The sequence below is a fragment of the Alexandromys fortis genome, unplaced genomic scaffold (assembly GCF_014885135.2).
Source record: "Alexandromys fortis isolate MF-2015 unplaced genomic scaffold, M_Fortis_MF-2015_v1.1 scaffold_60, whole genome shotgun sequence".
NCBI lineage: Eukaryota > Metazoa > Chordata > Mammalia > Rodentia > Cricetidae > Alexandromys > Alexandromys fortis.
Window position 1 is genome coordinate 9,006,359 of NW_026067946.1, and position 22,913 is coordinate 9,029,271.

Sequence of the window (22,913 nt, forward strand, 5' to 3'; positions counted from 1 at the left end):
GCATCGTGCTGACCGGGTTGAGACACGAGGGTACTGTACAGCAAGATGACCCAATATTAACTGCCATGTACCTTATGGTGATAGAGTGTCACGTGAAGTAGAATGGTGTAATTTCAACACGAATAAAGCTATTTTTTCCTAGACTCTAAAAAGCTTATCTTTTCTCTTTTTTTTTAATCTTTTTTTTAATTTATTAAAGATTTCTGTCTCTTCCCCACCGCCACCTCCCCTTTCCCTCCCCCTCCTCCAATCAAGTCCCCCTCCCTCGTCAGCCCAAAGAGCAATCAGGGTTCCCTGCCCTGTGGGAAGTCCAAGGACCACCCACCTCCATCCAGGTCTAGTAAGGTGAGCATCCAAACTGCCTAGGCTCCCACAAAGCCAATAGGTGCAGTAGGATCAAAAACCCATTGCCATTGTTCTTGAGTCTCAGTAGTCCTCATTGTCTGCTATGTTCAGTGAGACCGGTTTTAACCCAGGCTTTTACAGACCCAGGCCAGCTGGCCTTGGTGAGTTCCCGATAGAACATCCCCATTGTCTCAGTGTGTGGGCGCACCCCTCGCGGTCCTGAGTTCCTTGCTCGTGCTCTCTCTCCTTCTGCTCCTGATTTGGACCTTGAGATTTCAGTCTGGTGCTCCAATGTGGGTCTCTGTCTCTGTCTCCTTTCATCGCCTGATGAAGGTTAATATTCAGGAGGATGCCTATATGATTTTCTTTGGGTTCTCCTTCTTATTTAGCTTCTCTAAGAACCCGAATTATAGGCTCAATGTCCTTTATTTATGGCTAGAAACCAAATATGAGTGAGTACATCCCATGTTCCTTTTTTTGGGTCTGGCTTACCTCACTCAGGATAGTGTTTTCTATTTCCATCCATTTGCCTGCAAACTTCAAGAAGTCCTTGTTTTTTACTGCTGAGTAGTACTCTAATATGTATATATTCCATACTTTCTTCATCCATTCTTCAATTGAAGGGCATCTAGGTTGTTTCCAGGTTCTGGCTATTACAAACAATGCTGCTATGAACATAGCGCCCGCAGACGGAGCGAGCTTATCTTTTTTCTTTGAGTCTTTTTTTTAAATATAATATTTTCTCATTCCACACAGCTATCCCGATTCCTACTCCCTTTTTCCTCCCTCCCCAGCGCATCCACTATCCACTCCCCAGAAAAAGCAAGATCCCCCATGGGGAGTCAACAAAGTCTGGCACATCACTTTGAGGTAGGAACAAGGTCCTCTTTCCCATATCTAGGCTGAGTGAGGTATCCCTCCAAAGAGAATGTGCTCCAAGACACCCTATCAAGCACTAGGGATTATTGATTACCCATTGATTTGGTAATCTGATAGTTCTGGGCTGGCTGTGGACAAGGCATGGTGAGACCAAATGTCCTATGGAACAAGAGAGAAATGGTTGGTGTTTTCTTTCCGAGCATGTCTGAAGTATAGGAATTAAGCAAATTCACTAATTACTGAGGAAAACCATGAAACAAGCATCTCTTACCAACCTGCCTCTCTGGGTGTAAAGAGAGCAGAGGGAAATTCCAGCCAGGCAGGATGAAAGGGAGCCGCAGAGAAAATCCGCGGTGAGAGGTTAGATCATCCAACCACGGTGCTGTGGCATGACTCAGGACGTGGGAACATCACTTTATCGGTTCGAAGTTGCCAGGACCTTCCCCCCAGCGTTCTGAGAAAGGCTTCTCAGGGGTTTGTGTTCATCAGCTCTGAATTAAGTGGCTCACAGTGCTATTTGCTTTAGGGAAACTTGAAAAGGGCTAATCAGGCCCTGGAACATGCAGTACAGAGAGGGGAGTGGATTAGAAAGTGAAATCAGGCGTCAGGACCACAGTTCACCCTCATGGAAAGGAGCCTTTTGCCAACCCTTCCCAGGCGCTCTCCTTTCAAACATCCCCTCATTACCATTTGAAAACATGTGCTGGTTCAGCTGCTCTTGGAGTCTGCAGCTTGGCAGAGCAAATGGATAGGATTAGCCCTATGTCCTAGTTCGAGGGCAAGGAATGCTGGGTCGTTGACAACTCAGAACCTGGGAGTGTTGACAGGGGTAGGGCCTGCTTATGGAATCTGGAAGCTCTTAACACAAGGCCTTCAGTGAGGAAGGGGTTTGGTAAGGAGGCTGCCAGGTGATGGCTGAGAATCGGGACCAGCCTGGTTGTGGCAGCTGTTCCCTGACAGAAGGATCATTCTGCCATCGTTCTAAAAGAAGACCGTGGAAGGCGACTTAGATGCAGAGCACCCGGACTCAGATATACAGGCTGTGTTCGGAGTTGTACTCAAGTACTAGACAGGGCAGCTGGATGAACAAAACCACTCGGGTCTGCAGCCTGCTGAATTGTGAAGGCCGCAGAAGCCCTTAGTTCAGAGCCATGTAGGAACCTGGGCTTTGGCTCATACACGAAGTAGAGGAAGGGTTGTAGCACACTGTAGGGCTAGTTCAGTTGGGCCATACTGGGAGGCTGCTAGTTACAGTTCAAATCCCTCCAGGCTAGTCCTGGCAATTTAGTGATGACATCACGAATTGGGAATACCTGAACTGCAAGGATGGAGATTTCAATATATGAAATTAACAAGGACTTGGAAGATAGAGACCAAGATTTCGGGGATAATATGGTCCCATTGACTATTTGATGACAGTCAGTGATAGACAGACAAAGTAGAGGAAGTATCACCTTTAAAGTGGGTTTCTGTACTTTGAACACTCTTTAGCTAAAATAAGATACATAAGGCTCCAAGACCAAGCTCTCCTTATTCCAACCTTGGTCATTTCCCTGTGTTTACTAGCATGAGGCTACATTTTAAAGTCACAATTACATACAACACAACTGGTGGGTTCAAAAGGGACTTAACTAAGGCATCAGTGACATGTTTCTAATGGATAGAATGTGGTTTTCTCAAGTGCCATTGCTTTGAGGAGGTAGAATCAGTGTGCGCAGTATCCAAAGACGGCTATCACTGGAGAAGAGGTGAGGCAGGAGCTGAGCTGGGTATAGCACACAGGTGACAGAAATAAAAGGAATTTTTAGGAGATAACAGGGAACCCAGAGCCAGTGGACAAGTAAATCTTGTTTAAGAAGTTTTGGAGTTCTTAACAGCATCTTATACATGAAAATAACAAGCGCCCCAGATCAACTCCCTGAATGAGACCCACACCAACACTTGAACAGTATATGTAGTCTTTGGTACTTGCTGCCAGTAACTAACATGACCTATGAGTAATATTGCACTCCCAGTGGTTTTAATAATCCCCAAGGAATTCTCTGGACCAAAGGTAGCATGTCATTCTCCTGTCAAGAACATGGGTTCCTGTTAGGTTGCTATGCTAGTCTTTGGATTATATTCAAGGCACAACGTTTAGTGGTACACTTCTCTTTATAATTAGCTAGGTGATTAGTGAAATTGCTTGGTGATTTTGTTCCTTCAATTTAATACACATTCACAGGGAGTCTGAAGGTGACACACTGCTTAGTGAGCAGAGGTGCATTTGCAGTTGGGTCATAACATTTCCACAAAATGAAGAGAAATGGAAATATTCTCCAGAGATCATCATCAATTATGGCTGTATAAATATGCCACGAAATTACAATGGCTGGTCTATTTATGCGGAGGGATGTTTGTGACAACAGCGGCTCTTTGAAAGTGCAGTGATCTAGAGAAGGGTCGGTGCCTCCCATTTCTAAACATTGCTCTAAAATAAGATTCTAGAGGACAAAAGAAGATTTGAGTGACACCATTTTAGATAGTTGGCTTGTCAAAGGGGCATATACGTGTGTGTGCATCAATATATGTATCTATATATGTTCTCATACATATACGCACATATATGTATATGTGTGCATCAATACATGCATATATATGTGTGTTCTTTGCTATTACAAGTTACCTGTATCCTTCTCTTCAAACACACATCCATATATGAAGCTGTTTGCTTAGTAAATGCCAGCGAGACTGTATGTAGCTGATCGGCTAAGTCAAAGCTCTGACTGGGGCTGGGAGCATTGCTGAACGGGAGAATGTCCTCCACACGCTCAAAGTGGAGAAGGCTTGGTGCCCAGAAGATGCCACTATTTTGTGAGGTGGTTAAAATGAGGAGCCCCCAGGAGCATGGCACTGAAGGACAAATTCAGTCCTTTGCTCCTTGGTCTCCTTTGCTGCTTTCTGGCCTCTGTGAGGTAAGCAGCTTTGCTTCTCCACACTGCTCTGTATGGAGAGTGGGAGATGGTCCTGTAAGCACTCCCTGCCCTAGCCTTCAGCTGTCTCTGCAGCAAAGGCAGGGCAAATGCAGAAGCTGCTGAGCTCCATTTATGAGCCAGTCTTTGGCATTTCACAAGCAGGGGAACCCTGGAAGTTTTTCTTCTAGTCTGGTAGTTCCTGGTTTTAGCATGCAGGCCCCTCAGGTTGTTGCATCTGCATTAATAGCCTCTAAACAGCAAGGGACACAATGCAAAGGACAGAACTGTGTAAAGTGTGAGATGGCATTTGTAAACCATGTATCTAATGAGTGATTAATATAAAAGATACATTGCCTTAGTTTGATTTCCATTGCTGAGATAAAGACCACGACCAAAAGGACCTTGGGAAGGAAAGGTCTTTCTTCACCCTGGCCTTGACATATCTGTGGGGCATTTTCTTAGCTGAGATTGCCTCTTCTTATATGAATTCATCTTGTATCAAGTTGACAAAAGAGCAACTAACACATATGTTAATAATGGAAGATAATGCAATAGCAAGGAAAACAGAGGACCTGATTTATAAAGATATAAAGCACTTGAACAGTCATTTCATAAAAATATATTTTAAAGTGTATGCAAAGACCTGCTATCACGAATCATAAAACAACGAAAATTGAAACCTCAGCGTGGCATTGATTCGTGGGTTACTTCTACTGTTCACGTGACTAAATACTTATTGGGGATAACAATGGAAGAAGGGGTCCTTCTGGCTCATGAATTAAGAAGGTCCAGAATGGTGGGAAATAGATGGTGGCAGAGCTTGTATCTTGATGGTCAGGGAATAGAGGGAGATTGGCCAGAAAGTGGGGTCAGGCTAGAACCCCCATGGTCCACTGTTAGTGTCTCATATCACCTAGCAAAGCCCTACATCCCAGAGGTTCCATGACATTCCAGGACAGTACCAAATCACTTTTAGGTTCAGCTGTAAAGCACAGCCTATAGGGAATGTTGCACACTTAAACCCATCAGAGAAGTTGTGATTAAACAGAGTAAGAACAGCAGCCATTCTATTGTGAACCATTGGTAGGAAGAATGTAAGTAGCATCATTATGGAAACCAATTGGAGGGCCCTCAAAAGATCAAGGCTAGAATCATTGTAGAATTCACAAGTCCGCTTCTTAATGTATTTCCAGAGCATGATATTGTCTCAGGACATATTTTTACTCCCTTGTTTATTGTGGAATTACCTACAATAGCTTAGTTATGAAATCAAATGAAGTGTCCATAGGTTGCATTGCATTGGTTTTCTATTACATATACATACTACACATATGAGATATATATATATATATATATTCTATTATATATCTGTGTGGCTATAGTTCATAGTGCATTATATATTTAAACTTTACCAATAGATTAGATTTCAAGTAGTCTCACCACCATGCCTAAAACAATAACTGTGCAAAGTAGTAGACATATTTACTATCCTGATAGCAGTGATTAATTGAGCATATATATCAAAATATGACAGTGAACACTTTATTTACTATTTGTCAACTATATCTCAATTACACGGGGGAAAATACCGCAATGATATTGTGGCTGAAGGCCAGAGTTCCAGTTACTGAGGAGTGGCTCCTCCATTAGATGTTGTATTTCAAGTGCTTCTTGCAGTTCACTGTGTGATGTGCCATGCAGCGTCTCAGCTGACAAGAAGCTTGAAAGACACTGGTTTTTAGCAAGTCTGCTTTCTACGTGCGTGTGTGCGGTGACTCCCCAAGCTTGGTGGCCTTAGTTGGAAGACATATTTGTGAATTCCTTAGGCCATCTCCTCCTAATGTTAGAAATAGTACTTTAGTTTGAAGGAGTTACCTGCGCTGATGGACCCAAAGGTTCTTGTGAGGTTACGGTTGTTGGCACTATGATAATTCATGGTCAGGAGCACAGCACGGTAGACAGAAGCAGCAGGAGACTCCCCAGCTCAGTGTTCTCCGTTACACGGTTGCGGCCGTTCTTCATTTGTTATTCACAGATCTTACCTTCCTGTGGCGCAACTACAGCAGTCTAAGAAAAGCCATTTATGTTAAAGGTGACATTGCTCTCTCTCGGAGCGTGCACTTGCCAAGGAATTCATTAGCCAGACAGGTGTTGATGTCACTGTCAAATCGCAATTGCTAATTTTTTTTTGTTTCTACTTATGGGAATAACAAGCTATTAGACATTAATAAGCAGCAAGGAACTTTCTGTGACCCCTCTCTAAATATAGGTGACCTCAAAGAAACAGCAGCCATTATTACAAGGGCAACGTACTATCATGACATCCTTACCACAAACTTCAAATGACACAAGTTCACAAGTAACCTGGGATTCATATGCTGAGGAGATTAGTTGAAAACACTTTACTGAATGTATAAAATCAGTCCAGGAGGCATCTGGGGTCGCTCGTGATAAGAAAAACCATCAAATAACACATGAAGGATTTCAATGTTGCTTTCCCACCACATACAGATGTTTCAGAAGGCAATAAAAAATGGGGGGGGGGGGTAAGAGGGTTAAATTAGCATAGAAGCCTGAGTTTATCTGTAGAGGGGTAAGTTTCAGGGCTGCTGTTCAGAGATACTTGGCTTTGCTGGGCTAGTTATGCAGGCAAAACAAAACAAAACAATAAATCAAAGATATTTCCTCGCTTAAGACAAACTGGAGGTGACAGCCACTGTGGGGGAGACATAAGAGGTATAATTTGGAAGGAAAACTGTAACTTTAAATGGTACAAAAACTCCGAATGAGAAAAATGGTCAGAAATGGAGGGAAGGAGGTCTGAGTACAACACTCCGTACATGGGTGAGTCACAGACCCTCCTGGGATGGCTGTCTATGTTTCCTGGATTGTATTTTATTCCCAGGTGTCTTGTCCATGCCCCACAGAAAATACATTAAAACAGGAAGGAGAGCTCCACGTTTCAGGCCAAGCTAGAACTCGTGAATGCCATTTAAAACTTAGAGACAGGACATTTGAAGTTGAAGCAGGGTAAGGATAATACTCCTTAAGAGTTAGATTGGAAGGCTAGAAGACACAGGGAAAGGATATTTAGGAAGAACAGCTCACCCTGATTCCATCAGGGTGTTGTGCAGCTGCAGGGTCCTGAGGGTATGGATGATCCTAGGGAGATCCAGCTAGAGTCCCAGGTTAGACGTAAGGGATCTCAGCAGTATGTTACAGTGTTATGTGGGATGCCTCATTTCCCTTGGTCACTGTAGGTAGAGATTTGGAAATTAGCTTGGCAGTATAAAGAGTTCCCATCAAAACTTCAAGTAGTACTAGAGAAAAATCCGAGGGCTCAGTTCTGTGTTCTGGTTAGACGCCAAGCCTGGCTGTTTGGAGGGCCTCTTAGGGAAAAGAGGGAGGGTTCCTTACAACAGACAGCGATTCCAAACATTGACCTTGACTCTTCAGAGATGATTGGACAGTTGGAGTTACAGAGCATTTCCCGGGGCTTCAGATAGCTCTTTCTCTGTGAGTCAGGGCTGAGAACAGCTTCTGGTTTTGCTTAGTACTCTGAGCAAATTCCCTGAGCTGGATCTCCATACTTCAGTTGGCAGCTGGAGCAATCAAAAGTGTTCTGCAAGTACACTCCATAGTTATGTAAAGGTTCAACGAATTAGGACCAATGTCAGAAAACCTGTTTAAGATGGCATTTCAGTGGCCAGATGCCCAGTGGCTGAGTGCATTCATGCTTTATTTGGATACCTCCTACCTCTATGATCATGGGCATGGAGTGATTTTGTGACCCCCCCCCTATGTCTTAGTTTCTCCATCTGTAGAGGCCCATGTTGCTGGATTCTGGAGCTGGTTAAATGAGCTTGTGCTTATGAGATGCTAAACATTGTGCACAACTCATTGTGCAGAGCTGAATCAGTGAGGCTGTTGTGACTTCTGATGAGTGATAGGGCTGGGTTGTCTCTGATGATTCCCTCGAGGCTCTCAGCCCTGGGGTGCAGTGACTCATCAGCCAGTAGCCTAGGCTTTTGAAATATGGGAAGACAATATTCCCAGGACCAAAAGAAGCCAGCAGACTGAAATCCTTAGAAGGAATAAAGAACCTGGAAGAAAAGAGGTGGGTGTGGCCACATCTCTATGGTAATGGGATCTTCAAGCATCTGTGAGGCTCTGAACACTGGAATTAAAGTCCCCAATACTGTAATAATATAAGTACCAGGGTGACGATCTTGGAAAACAAAATATGGCAATATTTAGGAATAGCCCAGGGCTAGACTTTGTAAAAGATTACTGAAATTTCTGTTGTCTGGGCAGTGTTTCCAGAGACTCCTGCTGTCGGCATTCTCATCTTGCTTCCTCTTTATCTGACTGGTGACGCATCCTTTGCCTTTTCCTCTTCCCAGAATTCTCCTTGTCTGGTCACTTCGTCTATACTTACTGCCTGGCTACTGACCAATCAGTGTTTTACTAATACAAGTGATAAATCTTTACAGTATACAAGAGTATTAGCCCACTTCACAATGGTGCTGGACTATAGCCTAGGAGTAAAGTCCTTACTTTAATGTATATGATGGCCTTAATGTTCATGATGCAACCCCCAGCATTGAAAACCAAAGCAAAACTCAAAATCTGTCTGTAATAGCATACCAATAAAAATTCCTGAAAATTGTAAACTGGAATTTTAATATATTACTCCTTTCATTTCTGGATATGAAACAGTTCTTTGGTTACTTTGCTATTTTAAAAAAATCAAATGACAAGTAAAAACTTTAAAAAGCAAAATTTTAAGCTTCTTCTTTATTTAGACCCATTTGTTGTAGTATCCTTTTTATTAGACACCTATGTGACAATTTCAGTGGTGTCAGATTGAATGGCCTTTAGCATGAATGATTACTGAATACAAGAGCTTGCCTTGAGTCTCAGAAGAGACTTTGGACTTTTAAGCAGTGTTAAGGCTATGAAAGACTATAGGGATATTTGAAGTTGGACTATACTTATTTTGCATTATAATATGACTACAAGCCTATGGGGGCCAGATAGTGAAATAAGGTAATCTGCATGAGAATGGCCCCATAGGCTTATATGTAAGAACACTTGGTCTTCAGTTGGTGGGACTGTTTGGGAAGGATTAGAAGCTGTGTGCCTTGGTGGAGTTGGGTTTCGAGGCTTCAAAGGGCTCATATCTTTCCCAGTGTCTCTCTTATTGCCTTCTGGTTATAGATCAAGTTGTGAATTCTTTGCCATTCTTTTGCCCCACCATCATGGACTACAACCCTCTGAGATTGTAAGTCCAAATTAAAATAAGTCAAAATTAAGTTGCCTTGGTCATGTTGTTTTGGCATTGCAGTAAAAAAAGTAGCTAAGGCATATCTCCCCTACTGAGTGGCCACTGGTGTTGGTTGTCATCTGGGAGGCTAAATGAGGACCTGTCAGTGAAAACACTTAAGTAGGACCTCTTTATATGGACTGGCCATCATTTCAACATGGTTGCATTATTTTAGGACAGCTGTTCTGAGACAGAAACTACATGGTTATTAGGTTCTAGCCTCAGAAGTTTATATAGCTCCAATTCTGTCATAGTCAGACAGAATAGTTGGGATGGTCACTCCCACCCCAATTCAAGTGCAAAAAATTTATAGATACCAACTCATCTTTTTCTGTATTCTTTCTATCTTTTTTTAGATGTTTCTCTGTGTAGTCCTGGATGTCCAGGGACTTGTTTTGTAGAGCAGGCTGACCTCAACCCCACGAGATCTACCTGTCTCTGCCTCCCTAAGTTATGGGATGAAAAGCATGTGCCACTACTCCCAGCAAGATCCCACTTCTTGATGAAAGGGAGTGTTATTCACATGTAAGAACATGGGGGTTGGGATAGACAGGTACGCTTGTGTTTGGGAGATACACTGATTTATGCCATTCCATAATCACAAGTTCATATTCCTTGCACGTGTAAAGCAATTCATTCTGTCTCCCTGAACTCTTGAGTATTATCTCATTGTTACTGTAGGCTCAAGACTGAGGCTAGAGCACAAACGCTGGCATCCAGCCTCTGAGACTTTTTTGCCATAAGCCCTGTTTTCCCGGTAGTCAAGCCCTTGAGACATTTTCCGTGTCAGACCAGGGCTGACGTCAATGAACAGAAGAGTACAGCAAGACCGGCAGGGGGTAACTTCCAAGAACAGATTGGAGAAGGCACCAGAGCTTCTGCGAGGTCTCCTCCTGCTCTCTCTGGAGAAATCTAATCACTATGCCGCTTGCATATCTCAGTAGCACCATGAGAGAGTCTACAGAAGTGATTCTCAACCTCTGGGTCGCGACCCCAGCTCTTAGGTCACAGGTGTCACCGAAGACCATCAGAAAACAGATATTCACATTATGATTCATAACAGTAGCAAAATTACAGTTATGAATCAGCAATGAAAATAATTTTATGATTGTGGTCACCACAACACGAGGAGCTGTATTAAAGGACCACAGCATTAGAAAAGGTTGAGAACCACTGGTCTACACAAAGAGGAACTGAGGCTCTCTGAGGCAGACCAGCCTGTCAATGGCCACCTCGGAAGTGAATTATATGTGACACCACCCCCTGTGGAATGGGCTCACCTATGCAAATCATCAATAAATGAAACAGACCACTGGCCAGTCAGGTAGGGGTGTTTTCTCAATTGAAGCTCCTTCTTCCAAAATAACTCCAGGTTGTGTCAAGTTGAGAGAAAAACTAGCCAGCATACCTGCCAACAAGAAACACATTAGAAGTACAGAGATTTAGATGGATTAAGAGAAAAGACAAGATTTTCATGCTAGCATAAATCAAATGAACGTTGGAATGACTTTACTTAAATATCAGATGAGCAATACTGGATTTTAGAGCAAAGAATATTATTATCATAAGAGAAGGTTGTTTTGTAAAGGATCATCCCTTAAAGATGATGGAGCCAGTCATCAAGAGGAAAAAAATTAACTTATTGTATAAAATGGGAAATACAGAGGTTCCAAGTGTGTCTCTTTTAAGCAGCTCAGAGCTATTGAAAAGGATTCAGTTATCCCATTATTTTGCCCTGCCATACCTTGGACATCCTCAGACTGGCTTACTTTATGAATAAAGATGCCTGCTGCCATTTTAGCCACCACATACCGATGGCCTATGGAGGGAAATAAATCTTTTCCTCCAACTGCCTCTGGTGAACTTCTTTAGTGCCATTTATCAATAGCAGATCAGATCACATGTTCACTTTAAAACTGATTGTCTCAGGTCAGAGGTCAGCAAACTCTCTCCAAAGAGGCAGATGGTAAATATTGCAGTTTTGCAAGCCACATGTTCCCTGAGACAGCTAGCCACTTCTGCTATTGTGGCAGGAAATTATCCATAGACATTATGTAAATGGTGACATGTTTATTAGCACTTTTTAATTCACAAAACTGTTAATTACCTAGATCTCACACATCGACTTCCCTTTCCTGATACCTGACTCAGAATATCCCACTAAAGTGGGTTTGCCTTCCCTGAGGGTTGAATGCTACGCAGCTTATTCTATCTAAGCAACAAGCTGGGGTGGGGGATGGTAGTGAGTGAGCAAGCCACAGCATCTATCTGTCACACACCCATCCTCAAAGCCTCCGTGGTGCCTTGCAGGTAGGTATCAGGTGACCAGCCACTCTTGGGTGAACAACTAGTGGATGACATTTGTATTAATAATATGCTGTAGACTGTCCTAAGCTTTGATAGTTTGAGGCTCTAGGAAGTTTTTTTTTTTTTTATTCCCACCAGTTCTCCTCTCTTTGTCCCTGAGATAAAATTTATTGTCCTTTATAGATATTGCATATTCCAGCACACAGGTAAGTGGGTGAGCTCCAGGGAAGCCAGGAGACCGTGGAGCCAGAGTAGCATCCTGTATCCTCAGGCATCTGTGTCTTCCTCTGCTCCGTAACATCAAAGCTTGCCAGCAACAGCAGCAACACAAATAATAAATTAAAGGAAAGCAACCATCCCTAACCCCGCAGCTGAAAGGCTGAACTGCAATGTTACCAAGAAAGGGAAAGGAAGGTCTGTTTTTTTTTTTATAACCTAGAGTTACACTTCTTCCCTCCGTTAGTGAGCGCAGTCCTGTTATTTCTGCAAATGTGTTCTTTCTGAACTAAGTGTACACATGTTGTGAAAATATGTGGGTGCACCTCCCAGGGTGATTCATTTCCCCAAAAGCATCTAGCAAATGAAGGAGGCAGGCACCCGAGTTAATTGCAGGGCTGGGGCACCCCTTCATGCAGTATGGCAGAAGACTAAAACATCTGAGGCAGGAGGGCACCTTTTTCAAGAAGTAAGAAACCTGCTGTCAACTTCTAAGGGATGCTTTATTAGTAGGGCAGATGCTGGGAGAGCAACCCTGGGGTCAGTTGTGAAGATCGTGCTTATTCGGGTAAGGGCTCTCGGCCGCCATGCTTTCTAGCATAGAGAGAAGGAAAGATCTCAAACACACTGGCTATGTAGTGTAGCTCCAGCGCTTCCAGTTATCACCCAGGCATTTGGAGGAAGACAAAGCTAAGATGTGAGAACACAGTGGCCTCTGGGCTCTGGCCATCTGGATTCAAGTCTGGGCTCTATTAGGCTAGAGCTTGCTGGATGACTGTGGGATGAGTAAATTCTCTCTTTACATCTTTTTTTTAAATATATTTATTTATTATGTATACAATATTCTGTCTGTCTGTATGCCTGCAGTCCAGAAGAGGGCACAGACCCCATTACAGATGGTTGTGAGCCACCATGTTGTTGCTGGGAATTGAACTCAGGACCTTTGGAAGAGCAGGCAATGCTCTTAACCTCTGAGCCATCTCTCCAGCCCCTCTCTTTTTATCTTTAAGGCGGGAATGGTAATGACTTGTACCTCACAGGGTTGTTAAGATTAAAAGGCTCAGTCCTAGCAAACTGATGGACACAGGCGCAATCCTTACAAAGAAAGAGGTGTGAGTGGGAGGTGTGGGCCAGGGAGAGCTAGGAAAGTTATTCTGGGGAATGTGGCCTATCCTGACTCTTCATGGCAGGCTTCTGGGAAACATGGGATTCTCTTATAGAGTAAAACCTAAGCGTATTTCCTGGGAAGCTTGCTCAGGAGGAAAGAGGTATGAGCAGCTCACTTCCCTGTAGTCCATGAAGCCCACAGAACCAAGATTGTGAGCAGCTCACCTCCCTGTGGTCCGTGGTCCATGAAGCCCACAGAATCAAGATCCCAGGGTAGCCAAGGCGGAGTCACTGTTACTGACTGAACCAAGTCTCTGTGTTAGGCTTTGTAAAGATTTTGTTTGTTTTTTAATCTTCCTTCTCAAAGTTGGACCAGCTCAAGAAAAGCAGATCTACCAGAGTCTGTGTTCCCCTCTAGTGTAAATACTGGTTTTCACAGACAATAAGACAAAGTGTGAGTCAATCTGGTGCAAGTTTAGAGGAAAAACACAAGCCTTATTGTGAAACACTCACACAAAGTTAAATCCTATGAATATGGTAAATAATATTCAAACTGGGCTCTAGAGTCCTTTAATTCCAACCTATTTACTTAAAGCACACTCATTTTTAAAATACGTAAATGTTTGGTTTCTTGAACACATGGTTTTCTTCTGACCGGGATGGCTATTTCCGCTACTTTTGAAATGTGGGCTTCAAATATTTATCAAACCTGAGTTTTGAAGACAAGTCACGTCTTTACATGTTTCTATCTAGGGTTTTGTTTTTGTGTTTTCAGTTTCCAGAGTCAGTTCACTCTAGTCCCCAGTAGCCACGGTGGAGTGGTTCATGGCTATCCATTTGTTGAGATGTTAAGGTCCTCCAGTCTTAGCATGTCCCTAACATAGCCAAATAACATGTAAATTATATACAAATAGTAGAAATTTATTCCCCATAGTTCCGGAGCCCAGGAAGTCCAAAACCAAGACAGAGGCAGTTTTGTTTTTGTGTCCATTGAAGTACTTCATTGCAGATCTTGACATGGTGGACAGGTCAAGACATGTGGTTTCCTTTGGCCCCTTATTCAGGGCATGAAGCAGGAGTGTGAGGATGGAAGGCTGGTGACAATCACTTTGCCAAAGGCTCTCTTAACTGTATCACACAGTATTTAGTTACAACACATGGGCTTTGAGGAGCACATACATTAAAAACACAGCCTCTGCCTTTCTTGGACAAAAGTCTTGATGGAGGAGTTCCAGGTGGGTCCTGGAACCACAGCTGTTCTCCTCATCATGTTCTAGAAGCTCCCTTGGCTCATTCTTTCCTTTCGTTTCTGGCTGGTGGTGGAAGTCTGAGGTAAATTTAATAGATGAATTTCTATCCCTTCAAATACGGGTTAAAGAGGAGGATTTCTTCTGTGAGTTACAGGCAGAAAAGTGAGATTAGGTCTTCAGGGTAACGTGCCTGAGGGTCCCAGCTAAATCTCACATTTACTGAAGTCAAGGTCACTTCCTGTCTCTTAGTTTTGAGACAGTTTTGTAACGAGAGCAATTTTAACACTTCCACGGTGGATTTGTTGAACAGATCAAGCTAAAGCATTCTAGATGAAACTCCTTGTTAGTGTTTTAGTCACACTGGCTTCTGTGTCTTAATGATAACCTAAAGCACCAGCTACTTAGATGGTTCTTCCTACAGGAAGAGACTTTCCTCCCATGAGGTTGGGTTCTCTGCTGCCAAAAAAAAAAAAAAAAAAAAAAAAAGAGTAGTCTCTCCTGCTATCACCACTTGGTTCTTAGGTGAAAGTGTAGAAACACAACTTGCTCTCATTTCTCTTCACTCTGCTTTATGCCCCCGCCCCCAGCTTTGTGATTGTGATCTGTCTGCCTCTGCCACTTCCAAGCTGGTGTAGCAGAACCGAAATGGCAGCTATCCTCCCTTGCTCCTTTCTTAGAGGGGCTGTGACTAGCTGGAGGTCAACTGAATCCAGGATTGAGCTCTATTTTAGGCGATTTCTCTATTCCTTGTTGCTCCTGACCAATCAGCGACATTCCGTTCAATCTGCACACGCAGCTGTGTAGAACAGGAAATTACAAAATGAACACAAATCAGGACCATCAGGCCCGTTGCTAATTTATGCTTGTGGGCTTCATTTCCTCTGCTGGAGCTCAGGACTGGAATTGATGGATGCCTCCCGGAGGCCCTGGTCCATTACCAGACCAATACTATGCCACTTCTCCAAGGAAACGCCTGATCTTTGATATACTTTATTCTCTCTTGATTTCCATTATCGGTTCTTGTTTGTGGGTGTTGTAATAACCCAGGCTTCTCAGATTCTGAATAAGAAAAAAAATTGGATGGATTTATCCATTCAATTACGTAGTCAGTAAAAATGCATTGAGATTTGGACCCTCTATAATATATCAAGAATAGAAATATGACTGTAAATTGAGTCAACTAATCCATAGCAGTTTTTGATTTGCCAGGCACTGTTCTTAGCACTTTGTATGTATTCATTCATTGAAATCACAGTACAACCTTAAGGGGCACATATAATTTTATCTATTCTTTAAAAATAAGCATATTTTTAAGAAACATACCCAATACCACAGAACTGGTTCACCTTTTAAAATTATTATCTAAAAATGTAAACTAAATGGAAAATTCCCACTATCGATGTCGGTTCATGAATTCTGGTACAATAACACTGTGATGTGGTTTGGGCCCAGGTCTGTGCCTCAGGGGAGTGGATATTTACACTAGTGTTCATCCGGGGTTCATTAGAGCCTAGGAAGGAACAGCTCCCTTACACGGCAGCACTAGTACCCCAGTTTGTATTTTCTCCGCCCTACCAAGTACACTCCAAGTATCTGGATCTGGAAGAAGGGTCATTGCTGTCTTTCCGCAGGCCTCATTTTTAGGGGTGTTCATATTTGTAAATGCCTGGATATAAATCATGACACTTTACCAGGTAGATCCACTATGTTCCCTGTCATAGGGCATCCTGAGGCAATGGACCTGTGGCTTCCAAAAGAGTTGTTCTAAGGATAACGATAATGATAATGGTAATATTTATCTAATAGTTCTCCAGCCAAGACTACTCTGTGCCTTGAATACCTAAGATCCAATCTTAGGTCTGATGAGTTGCAGTGTTTGAGTTCAACAGATGAGAAAAGGGATAGGCGGAGATGTGAAGACTTTTTTCCATGATTATTGTGATAAAGAACATTTCCCAGTTGACTATGGGAAAGTCCTGTGAAGGATGACCAAGTCTGTGACTGCAGTGGTGACCAGAAATACTGTGGCCATTACATCAGCTGTGGGGGGAGGGACAAACTATGCGGCATGAGAAGTACTGATAAATTATGCAGATGAAGCAGGAGGGGGACAGTGTGTGTGTGTGTTTTAAAGGTTTATAGGTCAGAGATCTCCAAGTCTATTTAAGGAAGGGCAAGTGGGTCATTTCAGTGACCGAAGCAAAGCAGAGAGTGGTAAAAAACAGAGGAGGAGGTCAGAGAGCTTGGGGGCACGGTCTGGCTGGATGTAGAGATTATAGTATCCACTTTGTCCTAAGTGATGTGAAAAGCATATGGGGGGCCTTGAGGTGACATTATTTGGCCTGCCCTTTTGGCAGGATCTTGTTGATGCTGCATTGAAGGTCAGGGGGAAGCAGGTAGAAAATTCTTAGAGTTGATAAGTGGTCAAAACAAATTCTTGTTGCTGATACTGCTCACAAGTTCAAGTCCGATAAATTCATGGAGGGGAGGGTCTTGACATGTCAAGTCCCTCAGAACAGTGGAAAGCATGGTGTCCCTTTGGTAGGGAATGCCTGGGATGCATAGCTCTCAGGAAGGAGTGCCAATATCATCTTTCTTTCCCCGTGGGACCAGCGACCATTCTGAAATTTCATGAACCTCTTTGATTTCATCATCTAAAAGTTCATGGTGAGTGTGATGGCTATTCGTGGGTTGTCAACTGGACAACATCTGGAATGAACTAAAATCTCAACATCTGGGTACACCTGTTAGTGAATTTTTTTGTAATTAAGTCATTTAAAGTGGGAAGACCAACTTTAAATCTGGATCTTTTGAGGTGGGAAGTTCACCTTTAATCTGGGCCACACTTTCTGCTGGCAGCCTGTGTAAAGACCTGGGAAAGGAGGCTTGCTCTTCCTATCAGTTTGCTCTCGCTCTCACTGGCAAGTCCATTCCCTCACTGGCCTATGTCTTTGGAATTTTGGCATATACTGTACTAGCTGAGACATCCAGCCTTGTGGACTGAGCAACTTCCTTGGTAGACAAGCATCTTTAGACTTGCTGGACCCACAGCCTGTAAGCCATTCTAATAAATCTTCTTTCTCTATATATGTAGATTCATTCTGTAAGTTCCTTTGGACTAGCTAGACAACAGCCTGTGAGCCATTGCTATAAATCAACTTTCTCTCTATATATAGATTCATCTATAGGTTTTGTTCCTCTAGAAAACCCCGACTGAAACAGTAAAAAAAATATATACATACATACATGTATATATATGTATATATATATACATATATATAGCTTGGGCTGCTGAGAGACACTGGGTAGAGACTGCTGATAGTTCTGGCCTTAGAGTTTGCACTCTCTTCCACCTTTGGATCTGCTGCAAACAACCTCGCAAAGGGCAACCTCCATGCAATGATGTTTGCCTGCTGGAATGGACTTGACTGTGGATGTGGGGAGCACAGGACAGAATGAGGTAGAACCCCACTACCAAGGATCACACTCCTTACTTGGATCTGATCAATTTAACTACTTTGGAAGCCCAGAAAAATTCTTGCATATTCAGCCGGAAGAGTTATTAGTCAGTCCACAGAGGGGAAATATTAATTATGTGGATTTTTGAGGCCGCTAATTAGGGTGTGTTATGGGCATCACTGTGGCTGTGGGCAGAGGAAGTCTCCATATGATTAAAGAGCTTGAAAATATCTCCAAGTCAAAAGATGTTTTATGAAGATTGATGTAAGGTGTAGAATTTGAAGCATGAAGTCGGTCAAGGCCTAATTTCTGTAGTGCCATTATAGCTGAGTGTGTACTTTGTTTATGAGATTCACATCTCAGGGATGCTGCTTTTATTAGCAAGGCCTTACAAATTGTGCTTAGGGGAGATGTATTTTGGTAACAGGAGACTGTTAAGGGCTTCTAAATGGCAAATCATAGGTTTAAAGTAGGGTGCTGCGTCAGGGTGATGTGTCTTAAAATGAGACTCTGCTCAGCAAGAGGCAGCTAGGTACTTGGTGATGGACATTTAATGGACCTAGATTGCTAGCAGAAGAGAAGCATCTATGAAAGATGAGCTTCATAGCTTGTTTGAGAGAAACTCTGAACTGTAGCTTAGATCACTGGTCCTGCACAAGCCTAGAGAAAGGAGACCGGGGAATTTGTCAGAGACGTGTCATTTCTGGGTTTTACAATCAATTTCAGAGGACCAGTGGACATGTGATGCCGTGGGAACTATTAGGAGATTAAGCCAGGGGACAGTTTACCTAGTGACCTTGAGACAAAGGCTAAACTTGTCTGTGCCATTTATAGAAGCCCATGAACTATGACGTTATTTGTCCCTAGTAAGACAGCAAAGGAAGATTTTTTGGGGAAAAAAAAATCGGGGACAGGATGCTTCTTTTTAACAATATCTTTCTGTTGTCTGTGTGTGTTGTTCATTAAACTGCTAAAAGGCATGGGAAGGGTGGATGATAATCACCTATGGACCAGTCCTCGTAGCAGTGATGTGTGTACATGTGTGCATATCAATGAGGAGATTTTTCTAGGTAGCCTGCAAGAAGGAGAAACACAGGTGGAAGACATAAACATTGTCCCGTGATGCTCTGCAGTGTGAATGTTGAGACTGAGACCAGGTGCTGGATGGAGAGCCAAGTCCCTCCCACTGCATTGCTAAATCTAGGTGGCAGTAGAGCAGGGGTGGGCATCTAGTCTCTGAAGAAATCTCGACAGCAGTTTGCTTCAGCAGTCCCAAATGCCAGTGGTATTTTAGCTTGCTAGTTCAGACTGAGAAGTTTTAAATTTTAGCTTGGCTAAAATCTTTCATGTGGAATTAGTAAATGTGTTGGAGAGACCCCGGATCTGCTTTGCCTAACATGGTATACTTTAGATTTAGGTGTCTTTTAACAGCTCACTTAAATGAATTAAGATTTAAAAACTCCAATTCCTGGGTCGCTGTAGTCATATTACAAGTGGTCACATGTGCCTAGGGGCTCTTGTACTGGATAACACAGAGAACATCTGTACCATCCCAGAAGCTGCTGTTGGCAGGAGTGGATCTCGATCATGAAGTCAGACATGACTTCTTTTTTATCACCAAGGGGGAAGACTTACATCAGTGGAGATTAGACCAGATGGAATGCATTAGGCACCTACAGGCCCTTCCTGATACCAAGTTATTGCAGCTTGAGCTGAAGAAGCGAATGATTGCTCGGGGTTGTTTCCCCCGCTTAGGAAACGATAAGGCTTGGTTGTTGTCTTTGCTTTCTTTTGAGGTCTGGCTTTGTGCGAGATACAAGTGTGTAGGATTTTATATCCACCTTGCTGTAGGTTCAAAACTGGATGGCAACTTCCTAGGCTACAAGGGAAATGCGAGTGGTTATGTTGTCATAACAACGAAAGAAACTGAATGCGATCTGGAGTGCTGTAGCGAGATTATCATTCGGGGGTTTTGTGTTAGCTAAGGATGTGTTTGGATATGTTGGGTTCACCGTGCAAACTGGACACTTCAGTCTGAATCATGGTTAGGCTATGTTTGAAAGCTGACTCTGGAGTTGAAAAATTGTGGAAATGAACTGTCTTGGACCCTGAAGCAAATAGCAAAGAAATGCTTAAAAGCTTGTTTAGTGTTTTATACCAGAAACCAGTGACTAGGCCTTACTCAGGAGTTGCTCATAGGCACAAAACAGGGCGCTTTGCTTCCCCCAGAGAAGACTTGTGTAAGCCTGCAGTGTTATACGAGGCCAGTGGAGATGGGGTCCCCTACTACCTGATAGCAAATGCAAGACACCTTATGCCTGTGAACTAGGACCCAGTGTTGAGCGCTTTATTTCCGCTTGTTTGAAGCAGCTTCAACAGAAGTCACTTGTTCCATATCCATAGATTCTGCTAAGCCAGGTGATTTGGGCATTGAACTCGTGTGTGTAGTCTCCTTTGATTGATCAGCATATTCTCATTATGTATAGTTAGGCCTGCATAGGGCATAGTGAGCACTTAGTATTTCGATGCAAAGGGCCTCATTTCCTTGGTTCTCAGTAGTGCAACAACTTGCTTTCTAGAGTTTGCCTTTCACTTCCTAACTACTGGGTTCTCTGCTTCTCAGCCTTCTGCTTGGCTTGATGGGCGGGGGGGGGGGGCAGGGAATTACCAAAACCTAATAGCTACTCTGCTTTCTTTCTGGCCCCAGCCCTGCACAAGCGAGAAGAGACACACACGGAGAATGCGATTTTCACGGCGTCTCATTGTCAACCGCCCTAGAGAATTCCTAAGAAGACTCAACTCTTACCTTCACCCCCAAACCCTCTTCTTTTGGTTACTTGCCAACCCACTGATGTCTGTTTAGACTACTAGAATACACTCTAATGGCCAGAACCATGTGCAGCCATCTGCTGAACCCGACATAATAAAAACTTAGTATAACCCTCTAGGTGGTTCCTAGCTCAGCATTCCAGATCAGCAACACCAGCCCTATTAGAAGCTGACTTTGCAGGCTTCACTCTGACTTGTTGAATTAGAAGCTCGTGGGATGCAACCTGGCTGTGTGTTTTACAATCTAAAGGGTGTCCGCATGTGCTTTAGGTTCTGAGAACCTCAGGTTTAATGAGTTTTTAAATTAGGAGAACTAAAATTTAAAAAAAAAATAAAAAAATGTATTTTTTAATTTTACATGTATGAGTATTTCGTCTGCACATATGTATGTGCACCACATGCCTGCCTAGTACCTGTGAAGGCCAGAAGAGGGCATCAGATCCCTAAGAACTGGAAGTCCAGACAATAGTGAGCCTTCATGTGGGGGCTGAGAATTGAACCTGAATTGTTTGCAAGAGCAGCAGGTACTCTTAACTGTTGAGCCACCCTTCTAGTCCCCATTATAGGAGGTCTCTGATTTAGCTTTGCTCCCAAAGAATAGATAAGAAAAAATAAGAATATATATAGAGAGAGGTATGAGTCAGAGAACCACATGGTAGAAGCTCTTGTCTGATGGTCTTAGAAGACCTTACTTCACGGGATGTAACCTTCTGTGAAAAAAGAAACTGTAAAAGTGAGGATTATGCATGATTCATACTGAAAAATAAAATCATTAAGGCCAATTATAGAATATATGTCTCGGTATAAGAGCCTTTTATATTTGACACAGTCATTCTACTCTCAAAAATGTACCCTAGGTAAATGGTCAGGATTCTGCCATTGCTGTCATTACAGCAATAACTTCACATGTGCTATGATCACTAAATGTTCACCTACGTGGAACACATAAAATGAAATTATGATGTCAGATCCCTATGGGTCATCATCTAGCTAGTGAGATAATTCTTGAACTGTAAGTGGAAATTAATGGAAAGTTTAATGTTTTAGATTGAGTGAGCAAAAGCAGTTTCAAAACATCACACATGAAATTTGTGTAAATGCCCTAAGAAGAGAAAGCACAGACTTTTCAATCCCTTTCTGGAATTATGGAACAGAGTTGATTTCTTTACCTCTTTCTGGGAGTTTGTATTTATGTACAATGACAAGATATTTACATTAGAATATTTTCATGTGGGCAAATATTAAAAATTAAGAGCAATAAACTTACCCATGGCTCTCCTTGATGACAAACTGTTAGGCTCATGTGTGCCCATTCCTTTCTAGCTTTATTCTGTTATGTCTGTATGTATTTTTGTATGATAAGATTGGCCAATCATACTTAAGTAGTTTTTGAAGAGTCATAGTTCAAACCTTGGGTCCATTCATAATGTTCTCTCTCTCAAACTGATGTTTCTAGTTTTCAATTTCTTTTGTTAACCAATTATCTTTAAAAGGTGGGACCAAGTTAGGGTGTGGCCTTCTGGGACCTGGGGAAAAAGGGGCGCATGGCCCAGATGCTCCTTCTCTCTGTGGTTCTCTTGGTGCACAGCTGATCTTGAACTTCTCATTCTGGTTTTGTAAGTTTTCCCCTTATAATAAATAAAAATATAATTGTCTATCTTTTTGCTAGCCTGGTTAGTTCCTGAATCGAGTTAGCATCTTACAATTCTAGTTTTCAATTTCTTTTGTTGTGATTTCAAAAACGCTGAAGAATGTTTAGTGCTCTGAAAGTTTATTTTTCAAAGGCCGTTCTCACTCCGCCCAGCATGTTGGCACATGCCTGGGAACCCAGAATTTGGGAGAGTGGGTGAGGAATATCAGACAGTTAAGGCCAGCCTCGGCTACAGAAGGAAACTCCCTTTGAGAAAAAAATAGAGAAAAAAAAAAAGAATTCTACACCTATTGGATGCAAGTGTTTCTAGAGAAGACCCCGGAGGGAGAGAACAGATGGGAATTAGTGAAGCTGCCTTTCTCGCTAGAAGGGAGAAGATGATGGCAGGACAGAAGAGGAAGGAAGAGCAGAGGGAGAGCTGAAAATCCAGGGGCGATTGCTGAGGCCTGCAACACAAAGGCCGGAGTGGAGGCTCAGACCTGCCAAACATAAAGACCAGCCAGGTTCCAAGAGCCAGGCAAGTCACTGCCTCTCTTGCAGACACTTAAGTCGGTTGCTTTGATTGCTCCCTGCCCCATCTTGAGATATAT